Source organism: Ursus americanus, chromosome 22, assembly GCF_024610735.1.
Source record: "Ursus americanus isolate L20-20 chromosome 22, mUrsAme1.1.p, whole genome shotgun sequence".
NCBI classification, from domain to species: domain Eukaryota; kingdom Metazoa; phylum Chordata; class Mammalia; order Carnivora; family Ursidae; genus Ursus; species Ursus americanus.
In genome coordinates, this window is record NC_142148.1 from 44,074,341 (window position 1) to 44,091,406 (window position 17,066).

General features: G+C 42.9%; 1 pseudogene across 1 annotated transcript in view; it reads left to right on the forward strand.

The window, feature by feature from the left end:
- The first annotated feature begins 1,224 nt into the window (after positions 1 to 1,224).
- LOC123778722 (ral GTPase-activating protein subunit alpha-2-like) overlaps positions 1,225 to 17,066 on the forward strand; it is a 104,202-nt pseudogene continuing 88,360 nt past the window's right edge. Inside the window, exon 1 of the transcript XR_015720970.1 lies at positions 1,225 to 1,566. The product of XR_015720970.1 is annotated as a ral GTPase-activating protein subunit alpha-2-like (transcript). The remainder of the gene's footprint in view (positions 1,567 to 17,066) is intronic.

The following is a 17,066-nucleotide window of genomic DNA, read 5'->3' on the forward strand; positions in this document are numbered from 1 at the left end:
GCTGTCATCTGGGGACCCAGGCTGGCATCATCTTGAGTGTGGGGCTTCCATATCTAGATCTGAGATTCATCCATGTTATTGGGTTTATTAGTAGTCCATTCCTTTTTAGAGCTGAATAATATTCCTTTGTATGAATACATCCTGGTTCTATCAATGCTATTTGACAACTCTAAAAACAGAGAGGCTCTAACAACTAGAAGATATGTTTTTGCTTGCCTGGATGAGATAAACAGGACTATTTTAACTTCCATTCCATTTTATTTAACAAACTTTAAGTGAGTGCTTCTAGAGGCCATATATTATGCTAGTTATGAGAATAAAAAACTATGTAAATCTCTGGCTTCTCCCCCAAGTTACAGATTCCCCTGAATGAGAAAAAGTTGTGTTGTCCCAATTGGATGGAAAGCATATGATTTTAAACAGCCAGCTTAAGTACTCGCTCCAATGCTGTCAAAATTTGGAGCATCAAAGGATCCAGATGCCAGTAAATAATCCTACAGATCGTTTGTAAGGAATCTCCAGGCCATTTTCCATCTCATATTTTTGCTCCAGGTTACAGGCACCGAGCCTTAAAAAACATACCAGTCTGAGAGTCAGGTCCCTCAGGTTCTGGTTCTGCTACTGGATTGCTATGCAGCCTTGCACAACACAGAGAACGTGCTATTCCTGCAAAGCAAGACACAAGATCCTGAAGAGCCCTCTGAGCAAGGGAACCTAATACCCCAAGTGAAGTTGGACCCCACAAACCAAGGGGACTGGCTGGACTCCTCACCCAGCGTCTAGGGATGCCCTTCCTGACGCCAAACCCATTTATTTTAGGGTGAAATTGGACCTCTGATTTTAGTGTGGTCAAAGGGACTTCCCTCCTTGGTGTGAATCTAGAAGTCAAAAGGCAAAATAGTTTGCATTTTAAAAGCCTTGAAATTTTCTTACTGAGATGTTCTTCTTGTTCACGTGATACTAGAAGAAACTCGGTTGGTAGAATGGACCAAGGGGTGAAGCTTTGGGAGCACTGGGCCTCTCAGGGTTAGGGGTGGGGGTGGGGGGTGGGGGGAGTGGTCAGAGGCCATCCAGTGCCTAGGGGACACTGGAAAGGTAAGTCACCGCGCATCGCTTCCTGGAGAACTACATTTCTCTAAAGGCCGTGGGGCACACAGCAAGTTGAGGAGGAGGGACGTGCTCAGACCCAGCCCATTTACTTCCATCGTGCCTAAGACACACCAACTTGATTGGAGGTCCGCGCCGACACCGCCTTCCCGCCCCGCCCTTCGCCGTACCTGGCCCGCCCCTCCTTCCTGGAGCCACAATTGAAGCGGCGGGGGCTGCAGCGATGGCTGCCCAGCGGGGGGCGGCGAGTGCCCCGCGCGACACGCGCCGACCCAGACCCTATATAGTGATTAGCGCGGCGCAGGCGCCTCCTCCTCCCCCCCGCCCCCGGCCGGGCCCGGGTTCCCCGCAGCGGGATGTTCTCTCGCAGGAGCCACGGAGATGTGAAGTCCACGCAGAAGGTGCTGGACCCCAAGAAGGATGTGCTGACGCGCTTGAAGCACCTGCGGGCACTGCAGGGTGAGGAGCGCTCTGGGGGGCCGGGCTCGGGGTTACCGCCCGGACGTGGGTCCGAGGAGGGTCAGGCCTGGGATGCAGAGGGCATGGGGAAGGGGTGGCCTGTGACCCTCCTTTCCCTGGCCCAGCATTGTTCTCTGACAGCAGGCCCTCTGGCCCTGGGGTTTGCTCTGTCGCCCAGAGTGTAAACTTACCCAGGATTCGAGCCAGGTCACCTCGAGGCCAGCCGAGCCTTGACTCTTTCCTCCCCACCAAATCCTGCACTCCAGCTTCTACACACACACACACACACACACACACACACACACACACCCACACACCCACCCTCCCCTCTCGTTTTTTAACTTTAATTTTTGACTCTGAGGCCCTAAGTAGACTGAGTCTCCAAGTGTTCCCAGCACAGACTTAATTGAACTGTCATCTCTTTTGTGGGACCCCTTTCCTTAAATTTTATTTTTACTTTTGAGTCGGAGTTTTCAAATACGCTGAGCCTCGGAGCGCTCCCAGGATAAATTTAATTTAAATGTCATCTCTCTTCCTATGCTCCTATTTTTATTTTTATTTTTATTTTTATTTTTATTTTTATTTTTATTTTGGGTCTGGCTGCTTGGGTTTCTTTGTGTCCTTGGTGTGAAGTAGGCTCCTCCTTTCTGTTGGAGGGAGGGGTGGCTTTCCTGGGTTCAAGGAGGCGGCTGCTTCTTTATTGCCAGGATGACAGTGATAGTTATTTGCCTTCTTTCGTTTTTATGGACTGCTGGGTGGAGGTTCTGTGGAGGCCAGGGGGGCCGGCGGTTGACCTGAGATGAAGCTCATCCTTGTGGCTGTGAAGTGTCCACAAGGCTTCCTGTCACCTGCTGCATGTGATCTCTAGCTGCTTTGCTGGGCTGTGTTTTGTTTTCTATTTTCTTACCTACTTAGTCTTAACTTTTGTGAAGGACCAAACACCTGTGCTGTCTGTAGTGTTTTGGGGGGCTGAGAAAAGGACACCTTGTTTCTTCTAGATGTCTTTTTTATTCTTAAAATGAGGAAAAAGCACCCGATTTAGGACACATAGTCTTAATGTGTCTGTCACTTGAAGAAATATGACATAAAAGAATTCATTTTATATGTGAGAATTTTAAATAAAGATCTTGTTCATGGGATTAAAAGTTGCTAATTATTTCTATTTATACCCTGTGAAATACCTCTGAGGAAACACACACACACACACACACACACACACACACACATCTGGTTTTGCCAAGTTATTCACATTCTCGGATTCCTTGAGATCTGTACTATCTTGTTCAGTTTGGAATGAAATGTAAATTAATTACTTACTGTTAAGAGGGATTAGTTTTAGTTTTCAAGACTTTTGAAAGTGAAGTGTGGTGTCCTTGGTAAACTGAAGTGTCTCCTCCCTGTAGTAAAATCTCATGCACACACAGGTTGCATTGTGCAGAGTTCTTAGTAGTGACTGATTAACACCTACTGCAGGGACATTTTTGATAAAGGAAAGTTGTACAGTATTTTAAAGCATTTGATACTCTGGAACTTTTTCTGTGGTAGAGAATTCGAACTTTTGTTCTCGGTCTGCAGGATTAAGTTCGCTCCATTTTGTAAAGGCAGAATCAATTAAACCTAGATCAGTTTGGCTTCTTAGAGATGCACAGTACATTGTTACCATTCTGAGAAAGTAGTTCATTTTCAAGGCTCTGTAATTGTTGTTTCACTTTAAGGTGCAGTATCTTATTTTGAGGAACTTTCTTTTTTCATTTCATGTGAGCTCATTAGGACTTCAGTTTTTTAACATAGAGAGGTTCTTTGATATTAGGTTGCTTTTTGTGGATGTATTAGTTTGTGGAATGACCCAGTGTACTTTATTTTTGCAATCTTTATCTGTAGGGACTACGTTTTTGTAAATGTGTCTGAACAAATCTAGTCATGTCTAACGTAAACTTACGCTAACAACTGTGGTGTAAAGACTTTAAAGAAAAACAGTTCCTTAAGGTACTAGTTCCTGACACATAATATACTCTATTTATTTGCTACTTAAAAGTCTACTTAGAAAAAATGGCCTCCTGATCTGAAAGACAGGAATTAGCCAAGATCAAGAAAACTATTTGAAGGAAATGAATGGACATTATTGTTGTATTTTTATTTGCATATTTATGTAATACTCTTGCTTTTCACCTGTTTCGTCTTCAAGCGATAATAAAGATGTTCTTTTTTACATACAAAGATGATACCATTGATCTGGATTTGCAGCCTGTGGCTGCATCACTTTGGCTGGTTACTTAGCCTGTCTTTGAACCTCAGTTTCTTTACTCTGTCAAATGGGTCTGGTAATGTCTACCTTGTACAGGTTATTCCAAGTATAATGTATGAACTACTTCAGGTTTCAGCAGACATGTAAAGTTTCCTCTGCCATTACTTGCATCCCATCATTAATAGGATAGGACAAGTATTTTGATAGGTACTTTCCCACACCACCCTTTATATTTTGATAATTGCTATGAATTTGTTCTCTCTCTATAGAAATTAGTCTGTGTTTAAGACAATTGGCTGAGAGACACACATTCATGGTAATGGCTCCAGTTAGAACTTGCTTAGCTACTTTAATCTGGCTAGATATTGTAGATTGGCCTGAAGTTATTAACTTTATTTGACAAGGAGGGAGACTGAGGTGCAGACAGACCTTACAGGGGGCCAAGCTACGGACTAAATGGCCTATATGTATTGTGTTAATTACAGGTAGAACAAAGAGCTATTAGGTCCTCAGACTTCCATTTCTCCCTGCATGGTTGAAATCATCAAGGGGAGAGTAAATGAGTAAATAAAACCAACCAGAAACCAAAAAAAATTCTGTGCATTGCTATCTTGCTCCAGCAAAGATTACATGTTTAATTAAAAGTTGGGTACCCACTACAAATCCCCATATAGAGATAGTATTGATGTAGCAAGAAGAATTGATGTAATAGTAAGCATATAGTATGGTATGTAATTAGATAGCAGCTTATATGTTGGACTCCATTATAGGATTTCAAGGGGTCAAAAAAGAGCATTAAGAATGGCACAAACAGAAGGGCGTCTTGAAGGAGTTTTACTCATGCTGGTCCCAGAAGGATGGCTAGACTACTGAGCCACATGTGTAACTTAAAATTTTTTAGTAGCGACATTTAAAAAAGTAAAAAGAAACAGGTGAAATTAATTTTAATAATACATTTTATTTAATCCTGCAGATCTAATCTGTATCGTATCAACAGGTTATCAATATAGGATATTAATATATTTTACGTTCTGTTTTTCATACCAAGTCTTTGAAATCCAGTGTGTTTTGTACACTTATAGCACGTCTCATTTCAAACTAGCTGGTTTTTAAGAGCTCAGTATCTATATGTGGCTAGTGGCTGCACACTGGACAGAGCAAAGTTAGAATTTGGGAGGGGCAGCAGGAAGACAGTTCAGGCAAGGGGAGATGGGAGCTGATAGTGAAATACACGTGGCAATGATGTAGACAGGTGAGGAACACCAGGCTGCTCCCCCTCCAGTCCAGTGAGGGAGTCACAAGGTGATGTTGGTCATGAGATGGAGTGCTAGAATTCTTGCCCTGAGGGTGTTCACAGTGTCAGATGTGTGACTAGAGTGCTATGTAGGCCAGGGGTAGGGGCAGGAGAATGAGTTGGACTGGGGGATCTTGGTGGGGGGAGAGGAGTGGTGGCCTGACAGGCAGAAGCTGAGGCAGTTTGGGGGCTAGATCAGAAAAGGTCTTGTTTGTCTGAGTTGGAAGCTTGTATCTTACCTCGCAAGTGAGAGGGCCCGCTTGAAGAACTCTTCGTAGGTCAAATGATAAGATTTGAGAGCTGCCTGCCTGTTAGCAAGGCCAGGAAAATGGATTGGGGGGTGATGGGACAGGTGACACTGCTGGCAGCAAGGGAAGAGACAAATGACAAAGGTCTGAACTAAGATGCTCCATGAATAGAGGGGGGTGGTGCGATTTCAAAGGACCAATGCAGCAGGAGCATTGATTGCCTAAGTAAAATAATGAAACAGGTTTGTAGAAGCCAGGCGAGGAGTGATCAGTCTGAAGGAGAAGAGATCTGGGATAAGAGGCCATAGTCCAGGCAAATCAAGTGACATCGGGCTTGGGCCAAATATTTCGAACCACAGAAGAGAGAACAGTTTTTCACAAATACTCTCTATATATTGACAGAGTAAAATGGAACATTTTGGTATATTTCCTTTAAAGCATCTGTTGCATTAGGTAGGGACAAGTTCACTTACAATTTTAAATGTTGCCATTTAAACTTATTTTATTATTAGCATGTTCCTCTCATTTTTTCCCCCTCATTTTTATTAACTACAAACATTTGTTGAAACTGTACCGTAAGTTAGCTTACCCTTTCCTGGATTGTTAAATTGTTTCCTTCCTTTCTCTCTTTCTTTTGTACTTTTTTCTCTGATATGAATAATACCACTCAAAACATCTTGGGAAGCAGCTTTTTCTATATTTTGTGTTATTTCCTTAGGACAGATTCCATTGAAGTCAAATTGCTGGGTTTGAACGTGTTTCTGGCTTGATTCACTGTGCTCTTTCCTAAGTGTTGCTCCCAATGAGCCTGCTAGCAGCAAGGATTGAGACGACCATTTCCACTGTAGTCCGAGTGGCAATAAACACATTCGTGTAATTTGATAATTGGCGGTAGGCATTTTGGAGAACGGGAGTGTCAGGGAGAGGGCCAGAGGAGTTAGGAGGAGATCCTGGCTAATGATAGGGGAAGGTGAATTTGATGTTAGGGGTGTTGAGTTTGAGAAAAGGGCAAGATCCAAGTGGACATGTCTAGGAGGTTGTTGGACATGGGGTCTGGAACTTAATAGAAGGATAGAAAGCTGTGGTATGGTTATTTATTGTCCTCATGGTTCCATCAAATCTTCCCACAACCTCTGATGCAGGTCGTGTTCCTACCCTCAAAGTGTAGATGAAGAAACTGAGGCCCAGCGAGCGTAACTACTTGTCTGTGAGCACCCAGTTGGGAAGTGGCAGAGCTGGGATTCCTGATTATAAAGCCCATGTTATGCCTCTGCTAGTTATCCGACTCAAAAGTATATTTATATATCAGAAAATATATTTACCCACCACAGTGAATGTTAATATGTAAACAAAAGCCCTAGAGTTTTTGCATGTCTCCCAAAAATGTTGCTTTGACTTGTGTTGCTCTCTTCGTGGTCTGTTTTACTAGATTCTTCTCGGGAGACTTGAGGCTATATTTGATTTCAGCATGGCAGAAGATAAAAAGACTCCTTTTGTGTTTTCCTGTTCATTGGCCTCTCTGTGCCCTTGGCGGGCCTAGCAGGTGGTAAAATATTTGCATGGACGTTAGTGCCAAACGACATTCTACAACCAGAGCAGAGCCCGAGGTGTCATTTCAGTCTCCTCAGGCAGTCTTATTTTGTCTCTCTCATTCAGCCTTGTTTGAAGCAAAGTCATTTTGCCATAAGGCTCCCTTTGCTAATTTTTCATCAATTACTGACGTTTTATATCTGTAGCTTTTAAATGTAAGATGAACTTTGGACACAGATATGTGTATCACACATACACCAATGCCTGCCTCGAGGGCTCGGGGATGTCTGGAGTTCTGATGAGAGAAGGGTGAACCTAGGATAAAAGTCCAATCGAGCTCAGATGTTTTGTTTGGGACAACTGAAAATGGTTGACTTCCTCCTTTTATTCTGGGAAAAGAGCTAATTGATTGGCCCAGAATATTTTGATGTAAACTTTTATAATTTGTATTTTTATTTTGTTTGTAAGTGCTTTACTTCCCGTTGGGCATAAATACTTTTACTAGCTGTTTAGAGTACTGATCTTTCCATAGATAAAACCGTAGAGAATTGTTTATTTAAAAAATTGACTATCGGGGCACCTGGGTGGCACAGCGGTTAGGCATTTGCCTTCGGCTCAGGGCGTGATCCCGGCGTTATGGGATCGAGCCCCACATCAGGCTCCTCTGCTGTGAGCCTGCTTCTTCCTCTCCCACTCCCACTGCTTGTGTTCCCTCTCTCGCTGGCTGTCTCTATCTCTGTCAAATAAATAAATAAAATCTTTTAAAAAAATTGACTATCAAAATAGCAAATTGATTCAATTTAAGTTTTTAAATTATGCTTTAAAGGAGGAATATGTTATTGTACTGTAAAATTAATAATCTATAAATGTGGTAGACAACTATGCTGTCTTTGGATTTTAAAAAAATTTCAGTTCCACAGACATTTTTTTCAAGAGTGTGTGAGTGAGTGCGTGTGTGTGTCTGTGTCTGTCTGTCTGTTAGCTCAGGAGGGCTGTGTATTCAGAGATGAATAAGGCAGAAGCCCAGGACCTCTGGTTTAATAGGAGAGGTAGACACAGAAGCAACTACATTTCCCATGAAGGTGTTAGTGCCTCGGTGGAGCGGGTGAAACCGTAGAGGTGGCCACACACGCAGTGCAGAGGAGGCACAGCAAAGAGGCCTCTTGGAGAGTCGCCAGTGCTTCTTCCTGAGGGAGATGAGGTCCGAGGTGGGTTTGGAATGACGAATACGGGGTTTTCCCAGAGGACAAGTCGGGGATGAAGGGACTGCAGAGAGAGGAACTTGTGTGAAGGTAATGGTGTGGCCACCATGGAGTTACGTGTACAATGGCTTTTTTTTTTTTTTAAAGATTTTATTTATTTAGTTGACAGAGACAGCCAGCGAGAGAGGGAACACAAGCAGGGGGAGTGGGAGAGGAAGAAGCAGGCTCGTGGCAGAGGAGCCTGATGTGGGGCTCGATCCCATAATGCCAGGATCACGCCCTGAGCCGAAGGCAGACGCTTAACGACTGCGCCACCCAGGTGCCCCACGTGTACAATGGCTTTTATTCTGTGGTGTGTGTAGATGTTGGGAACCAGGAAGACGTAGGTAGAGAATAGGAGCCAAATCTGACATGTCCCCTTGGTGAGTGGCCTGAGAGTGTCAGACTCCCTGATATTGAAACATGGGTCCCGGGAAAGTGAGAGCTTCCTTCCTTTTGGATTGCAAACCCTGAGGGTGTAGCATGGGCTGCCAGCATTCATCTTTCCCCAGAGTAGAGGGAACCTACCTCAAATCGAATTCATAATCAGGGGAAGTGGGGCAGAGAAATGGAGGGTGAGACAAGCGCACTGGACCTGTGTGAGCTGAGAGGTTCGCCATGTCTGTGCCATCTCCACCCCTGAGCTGCTCGGTCGCAGGTGCCAATAACACCCTGTTTTTGCTTTAGTTAGCTTGAGTCCTATTTCTGGGTCATGGGATGGAAAGAATACAGATTAATATGCCTGAAAGAGAGGGGGGAAATCCCAGATCAAGGATGGATGGGTGGGTGCAGATGTGTGGATATGCTTCTCATATTTTTTAAGAGCTGAGCAAATTTCCGTGTATATATACGTAGAAAAAGGAACTAATAAAAGAGCAAAATTGAAGAAACAGTGCAGAGAAAGGGAATACAGATGGAGAAAGGTGGGGTCTTCAGTGGGATCAAGAGTGTAGGACAGGAGATCAGGCTTGACAAGAGGGACACTGCTTCCTCTAAGGCCAATTGGAGGAATTAAGAATGGGGTCCTAGATGTGGAGGGAGCTCTCACAGCATGGCTTGTGTGTTCTCTGCAAAGGTAAGAGGTAGAGTCAACCAACTGCTGAGTCAGTTTTCTTGCTGGTGAGGTGATAGGAACTGAGGATGTCTTGTTCCCTCTTCTGTGCCATGCATCCCCTTAAAATAAAGGAAATACTGTAATCTGTAAGACTTTTTATTGTTGTTCTTTTGGCGAGCAATCTCATAAATGCATTTAACTTATGCATTCAGTACTGGGCCAGAAGCCGGGGAATGTATATATATAAAACGAGGACAGTTCAGGTAGGGCACATTTGTCTGGCCTTCCGCACAGTGACCATGTATCCCAGTTGCAGCAGATGGGCCCAGGGAAGTGCTGTGTTCTCAGCAGTCTTCTTTCTTTCGTGTCTCTCAACTGTGTGACCGTCTGTCCTACTGGGTGTGGCTCTAGTGGTTAGGGGTAATTTTGATCTCCATTTTTGCCTTGAATGCGTTTTAACGTCACATAAGATGTGCTTTTGCAAAATGTTTTCTAATATTCTCATTGGATCAATATGCTGCCTTAAGCTACCAGTTCAGAAAGGACTTACCTTTTAGATTCTTAGTCAGGCTTTGTTTCTGACTTAGTTCTGAATGCCCATTTCAAGTTTTTAACTGTGATTTTTACAAAAGAGATATTTCATATCCATTTTTATGTCTTTTATATTTTTTTAGAAACTGAAACCACATCTGAGAGATATTTTAAAAGTAGTTGTAATTTTTAACAGTAAATACGTAATTTCGCTATTGCAACCATGGTTTAGCTTAAACGATAAGGAGCCCTTTGATGTTGTCTTGTGTTTGATTTTATGTGATGGCACATATTCACTGAACTTCAACCATGGTTTGAAGGACACATAGGTACTAGTGACATTGCCTGTGCCCAACCGTGGGAGCCATGAGAATGTGCCGCTCAGGTCTCTGCTGTGGGGATCATGACTGACTAATAGCTCCGGCTGCTGCTCTCTGATTCACCAGCAAAGCTTAGCCAAAGCTAAGCTTCTCTTGGGTTACTTGCAGTTACTGAGCAAGCAGGAGTACTAATGTGGTCCACTCATGCAAGATCCACATGCCTCTGAAGGGTGACTTTGGCTTGAGGACTCCACATGGGTGTGGTCAAGACCTTCTCAGGACTGAGTTGGAGTCTGAGATTCTTCTTCCCCAACCCTCCTTCCATCCCCCTCTCCTTCGCAGGGGGTCAGACCTGCACTGTGGTTGAATCCTCTCCCTGCCTTCTCAGGTCTCTCCCCTTTCCCTTCACAGACAGTTCCCCCAATCAGTCTCCTACATGTGTAATCCTGTCTTGGTGTCTACTTCTCAGAGAGCCCAAAGTGACACACCGTCCCTTTCCCAGAAGGTGTTGCCCATCCTACCATCTAAAACCCTTCCAGGAGACAGCACGAGCACACTCCATCTTCCACATAAACTCGATTTATCCCTCCACCCTGAAGTGCTATTTCCTCAGAATTCCCATAGCATTTGGAACTTTGCATTTGGCATTTATGGCCTTTGGCTTTGTGTCTGCAGGATATCACCTACAGGTTGATAAATACACTGAGAACATGAAGGGCTTCTTGTTCATCTTGATTGCTTTTGGTAACATACTTCCTTATTTGTAATTGTAGTAATTAGCATTTAATCAGCACTCTCCATGTGCCAAACACTGCCAGAAATACTTTTACATGAATTAACTCATGTAATCCTCCCAAATGGGATCGGTAATATTATTATCCTCATTTTACAGATGAGACTCAGGATAAGTATCTTGTTCAAGGTTATGCAGCTGGTAAGTGACGGAGTCAGGAATTGAACCCAGGCAGTTCCCTTGTTCATTCAGCAGTTATTTTTTATCCAGACAGAATAGGTGCCAGGGGCTATACACAGTGCTGGGGATGCCAGAACTTGCAATCCAAGTCTAGAATAAATAACTATTAAAAAAGCAAACAAACCCAAAATGTGATTTCCAAATAGACGGATGTAAGTCTGTGGGGGAGTAGCAGCCACCTGATGTTTTGAAAATTTTCTAAAAGCCTTCCTGCGCCAAAGATTGTTTTCACAAGCCAGATGTTCCCATCATTAAAGTAATGATTTGAGAGCAAGAATTAAGGCCTCTCAAAGGAGCCCCGTAACCTTCTCCCTTGTGTACGTGCACTCATTATCAGACCCACCCTCTGATCCCAAGGGGAACAGCTGTAAGAAAGGACTATTTGTGTGGACAAAAGGGAGAAGAGGTTGGGAAAAGAGGTCCAGGGAGAGGGGCAGCCGGACCAGAGGGCTGTGGGTAAGGATAGGCTTGGGTGAGGCTTCTTTCATGGAAACAAAATTGCAGAGACACTATTATAAAATTTCAAATATACAGAAACCAAAACTGAGTCACTATCCCCCCAAAAGGACAGGTTGTAACTAGTAAAAATTCTTTCAATGAGACCTTTGTTAGTATTTTTAAGACAGCATGGAAAAGAGGGGAACAGATGACATATGTTGTCTCGTTACAACTCTCTAAAGGGATTAACGTGTTTTATTTATGTCTGGTCATATTTCTGGTGTAAACAGTGTAGACCTCTATTTTCCATGGATTTTATATATGATAAGATAAGGATGTGTTTGGGTTAGTTCGGCTGATGTTGTAGAACTTATGCTGAACTTCGGGGTAGAAGTAAAATATCACCTCGTGTGTGTGTGTGTGTGTGTGTGTGTGTCAGATTGCACCTATTTATTTTGGAAAGAATGGTTCCATTCCTCTCTTCCTGCTCCTTAAATAAATATGTACAGAAACAGACATCATTTTGACTGAAGTAAGTAAATAATGAACTGGAAAAATATTTGAAATTTATAGGAGAGGATGTAGTTATAACCTCAGTACATCGAGAGCTCCTACACATTAATAGGAGAAATTAGAACAGATGTTTAAAGTATACATATATATGTCACAAATGAAGAAATGACAAGAACCAATGTTTTAAATGTCACTTCAGTTATCTAGGATATATAAACTTACAAATAAAAAAGAATCTACCGATGATTTTAGCAAAGTTGCTGTTGTGTATGTTTCTTCCCTTAATGATTCCTCCCGGTTATCCGTATTTGCTTTCCAATACACCTTTGATAGGATTCTGATTTGGTATGATCTCTCTGGAAAGTAATTTGTTGGTATGCGCCAATGGTCTTAAAAAATGTACATATCATTTGACTTAATTTCCTTTTGTAGAAAATGATGATAGGTTTACTTAAAGGTGATTAAGAAATGCATTGCAGCATTGTTTTCACGTTTAAAATTTTGTTTATTGAGGTAAATTTCACATACTGTAAAATTAATCATTTTCAAGTGAACAATTCAGTGGCATTTAGAACATTTGCAGTGCTGTGTAATCACCACACCTCTGTTTAGTTCCAGAGCAGTTTTATCACTCCAACAGAAAACCCTGTACCCATTAAGCAGTCGCTCATTCCCTCCTCCCTCCAGCCCCTGGCAACCATCTGTGTGTGTGTGTTTAACCAGCTGAGGGTTTTTTTTTTCCCTCCTAAAAATCATTCTGCTCCACCAGAGTGATAGTACAATAGACCCTTGAACAACAGGTTTGAACTTCATGGATCTACTTCTATGTGGATTTTTTTTTTTATAATAACAGTACAGGACTGTAAATGTATTTTATCTTCCTTATGATTTTCTTAATAATATTTTCTTTTCTCTAGCTTACTTTATTGTAAGAATACAGCATATCATGTGCATATTACATACATACAAAATATGTGTTAATTGTTTATGTTATTGGTGAGGCTTCTGGCCAACAGTAGGCTGTTATGAGTTAAGTTTTGAGGGAGTCAAAAGTTGCTTGCAGGGAGTAGACAGTCCCAATCCTTGCATTGTTCAAGGGTCAGCTGTATATGTTGAGCATATTTGTATGAGTGAGGACTCTTGGTTGCAAGTGGCAGAAACTCAAACTAACTTAGAAGGGGGAGATTTAATGATACACACAACTACTGTAGGGGAACATTTGGCTTTAAGTATATATGACTGTTAATAGGGATGTAAGTGGAGTCCAGGACACTCACCCATTCTCACCTCCACTCTCTTTTTTGACCTCCCGCTCGGTGAAAAATACTCCTTCCACTCTTGGTTCTATGTCCATTTGTTTCCTTTATGTGGTTTTCCTTCATTCTCAGGCTGACTCTTCCAGGTGCAGGAGAGATGGTCCCGGAAAGCTAGTGACCCTTGAGAAGAGTGTGGCTCTTCTAGGGCCCCAGGTCCTGAGACCATGCCGATTGGCTTTACTTGGGTCATGGGCCCATTCCCGTGGGAGATGGTGTACTCTGCTTGGCTGGCCTGGATATCATTTGCCCTGTTCCTAGAAACTGAATCTCATTCTGGCTCATATATTCCTGAGAAAGTAGTTCTGGAAAGGCATTCTGATACATTCCCACACAAAATAGTACTGCTCGTATCTCTGCTCATGCCCGTGTATATATCACAAGGGCATTGACTTTTGTGTTGATAATCCTGGGGCATTGAGAAAACTTTACATGACATTTAATAAGTTCTACTTAAGACTGTGGGAGTTATATTTGAGGATTTATCTAATTTGAGGGAAGTAAGGGTTTTCCTTTTAATAAATGGATTTGCCACTCTTTGAGTTCTGTCTGTTAGTATACATTTTTTTTTAAGTCATTCCACAGGTAGATACTGACGGTTTGCTGTGTGCCAAATAAACCTCCAATTTAATGAGATTTTCATTCTATTTGGAGAGATGGACAATAAATAACAAGTAAATGTATAATTTCAGGTAATGATTATAGAAAAATGAAGCTTGATAGGGGTGTGTGTATGCTGGTCTAGGCAGCAGGGTCAGGGAAGGCCTCTCTGAAGAGGGGTTAGAGTCAAGATCGGGTTAAGCAGGGAATAGCTTGGTGGTTATTTATGGGAGTAGTGTTCCAAACAGAGGGAACAGTAAGTGCAAAGGCTCTGAGTCATTAATAGGCTTGAGAATCTAATGGAAGTCAGTAGAGTTGGAGGAGTTGTGGGTGGGCGAGGAAAGGGTAGGACCAGGTGGGGCTTGTAGGTCTCATTGAGGATTTGGGATTTTCCTCTAACTAAGGTGAGATGGGGAGCCCTAGGGGGAGGATGAGCAAGGGAGTGACCTGAGTTGAACTTCAGGACCTTTCTTTGTAAAGCCTTTCTTTTCTTTTGACTTACTTTATAAAAAGTGTGATCCTTCACCCCAATACTGAGTAGTGACTGAAGACAGAAAAGGGAAGAGGTAAGAGAAAGAAATGGTGCTGGTGAAGAGAAACGAGTAGCTGTGGAAGCCGTGGCAGAAGCAGGTTTTGCAGAAGGTGGGCACATGTGGCCCATGTCTGTCCTTATTGTGGCAGCAAGCAGTGATGAGAAGACAGGCTGGGAACACCTCAGCCCATGGGACAGGAAAGCTAGACTGCTGTGAGGCCATGTAGCGGGGCCCACACAGCAGTCCAAGCTTGTAACAGTATGGAGGTGGACTTGCTATGTTGCTCCAAATTTCAGTAAGAGGCAAGAAGCAGATATATTAGAGAGTACCCGTGGGATGGCTGGGTGGCTCAGTCGGTTAAGCGTCTGACTCTTGATTTCGACTCAGGTCATGATCTCAGGGTTGTGAGATTGAGCCCCGCATTGGGCTCTGTGCTGGGCTCCTGCATAAGATTCTCTCTCTCAGTCTCCCTCTGCTCATGCTCCCCGCCTCCCCCTGGCGTGCACACTCCTTCTCTTCCTCTAAAAAAAACAAAAAAGTACCCCTGATTTTGACAAAATGTGGAGATAGATCTGCCAGGTGCCAGAAAAGAATGAGCACAGGAAAATGTTGATCGGTCAGGGTAATATTGATTTATCTATATCATGAGTGCAAAGAGAAGCCAATGGTTGGCTCAATTTCAGGAACTGACCTAATTAGGGCCCCATTTGTACTTTATATTGTGTTTCTTAATGGAAAGACCTGAGGGAGTCTTGATCTCTGGCTCAGTGTAACTTGAGAAGATGTGATTTTTATGAACTGATGTTGGTAGCTGAGCGTGCACCGATGGAGATTCTCTTCTGGCAGTTGCTTGTTGGTGCCAGGTTTACACAGAACGAAGAAACGTGACTGAATATGTGCTAAGGCCGCCGTGTCTTGTAAATGAACCTTATCATGATTGGAAATGTCATCACCTTTTCCATTCGGGGTGTCACGCATGTGGTTGTCCCTAACTCAGTGCAATTTATTGAGTGGCTGGGCAGAGATAATTTCTTTCTGCCTGGCTCTATTATTTTTCTACACTTTTTGGTAAATGACAGAGAAACATAGCTTTCCCTAATGACAGCAAAAGTTCTCTATAAATAGGTCATTTCAGGGCATTATCTACAACATATGTGTTATAGAGTAAGTTTAATTACAGTGTTGGACAGAAGAAATTTAAGTTATTTGCTGTTTTGGGGGCATTTTTCTTGTTGATGATACTATTTAATATATTGTGTGGGTCTTGAGTGTACTTCAAAATTGGAGAGTAAGACAAGTTTGGAGAACATTATAGTGTGGTGTCATGTTTGCTGAGTTGTTCTTTTCTTTTTTATGGTAAATAGGCTTTGAAAAATATCTGAAAAAGATCTCTTTCCAAAACACTCTGGCAGCTTTTTTTTCCCCCAACATTAAAAAATAGGTGTGTGTGTGTGTGTGTGTGTGTGTGTGTGTGTGTGTGTGTGTATTTATTTTTCCCCCCTTTCTTTAGTTCTCCCTCCCATCCTACTTCTCCTCTGGTAGCAGCAAGTCTGATTTCTTTTTCAATGAGTTTGGCTGGCTTGCTTGCTTGCGTACTTGCTTGCTTTTGTTCATTCATTCATTCATTCACTCATTCCATGTATGGGTGAATTCATTGAGTACATATTTGTCTTTGTCTGACTTATTTCTCTTAGCATAAAGCCTTCACGGTCCATCCATGTTGTTGCACATAGTTGTTTTGGTTATGAAATTTAATGTAGTCATTATAAACATTTGAATGATACAAAAAATAATTTAAGTATGAGAAACCTCTTCAAATTCTGCAATCCTCTAATGCCCATTGTTTTCTATGCTTGTTTTCTGTGCCTGCTCTTGCTTACGTGCATCCTCTTCTCTGTCTCTCTCTGTGTCTGTCTTGGGTGTGCAACACACATAAACACAGTTTTACATGAATAGTCATTATGCATGGTCTAGGCCTAGATTTTTGACTTAACACTCCTTGGATATTTTTCCACATCCCTAAGTGAAGACTTACATAATACTTAAATGGCCGTCTTATGTTCCACTGGACTTGTATAACAAATTACCTGCTGCCCATCCTCAGGTTGTGCGTTTCTGGCCTTCCCATGCTGCTAGCAGATTGAGGCCCAGGAGTGAGAAAAGTGGCAGCCTGGTGACCAGAGGCCTTTAGTTTCTTGTGTAAGGTATGCAGGGGACCATGTTTGTAGCTGCTGACAGGTTGGGGGACATTGTGATGGATTTCTGGAGGTAAAGAGAGGCCCTTGGGGAAGGGTATTTCAGCTTTTGCTGAGGTAACTTCATAGAAAGACCACCTTTTTAGCCAGTCCAGGAGGAAGGTCATTCCACTTGCAAGCTGACTTTGGTGTCCTCAGTGAACCAACTTCTGGGTCCACTTTTAGATTCAGTAACTCTTTAGTTCTGTGACTTCAACCAGATCTATGTGCTTAAAAAAAAAGTCATGTTTCTGGGGCGCCAAGGTGGCTCAGTTGGCTAAGCATCTGACCAGCGCAGGTCATGATCTCGGGGTCCTGGGATCCAGCCCTGTGTCATGCTACCCACTCAGCAGGGAGTCTGCTTCCCCTCTCCCTCTCTTTCTGTCCCTACCCCACTCGTTCTGTCCCTCTCTCTCTCTCTCTTTTTCTGTAC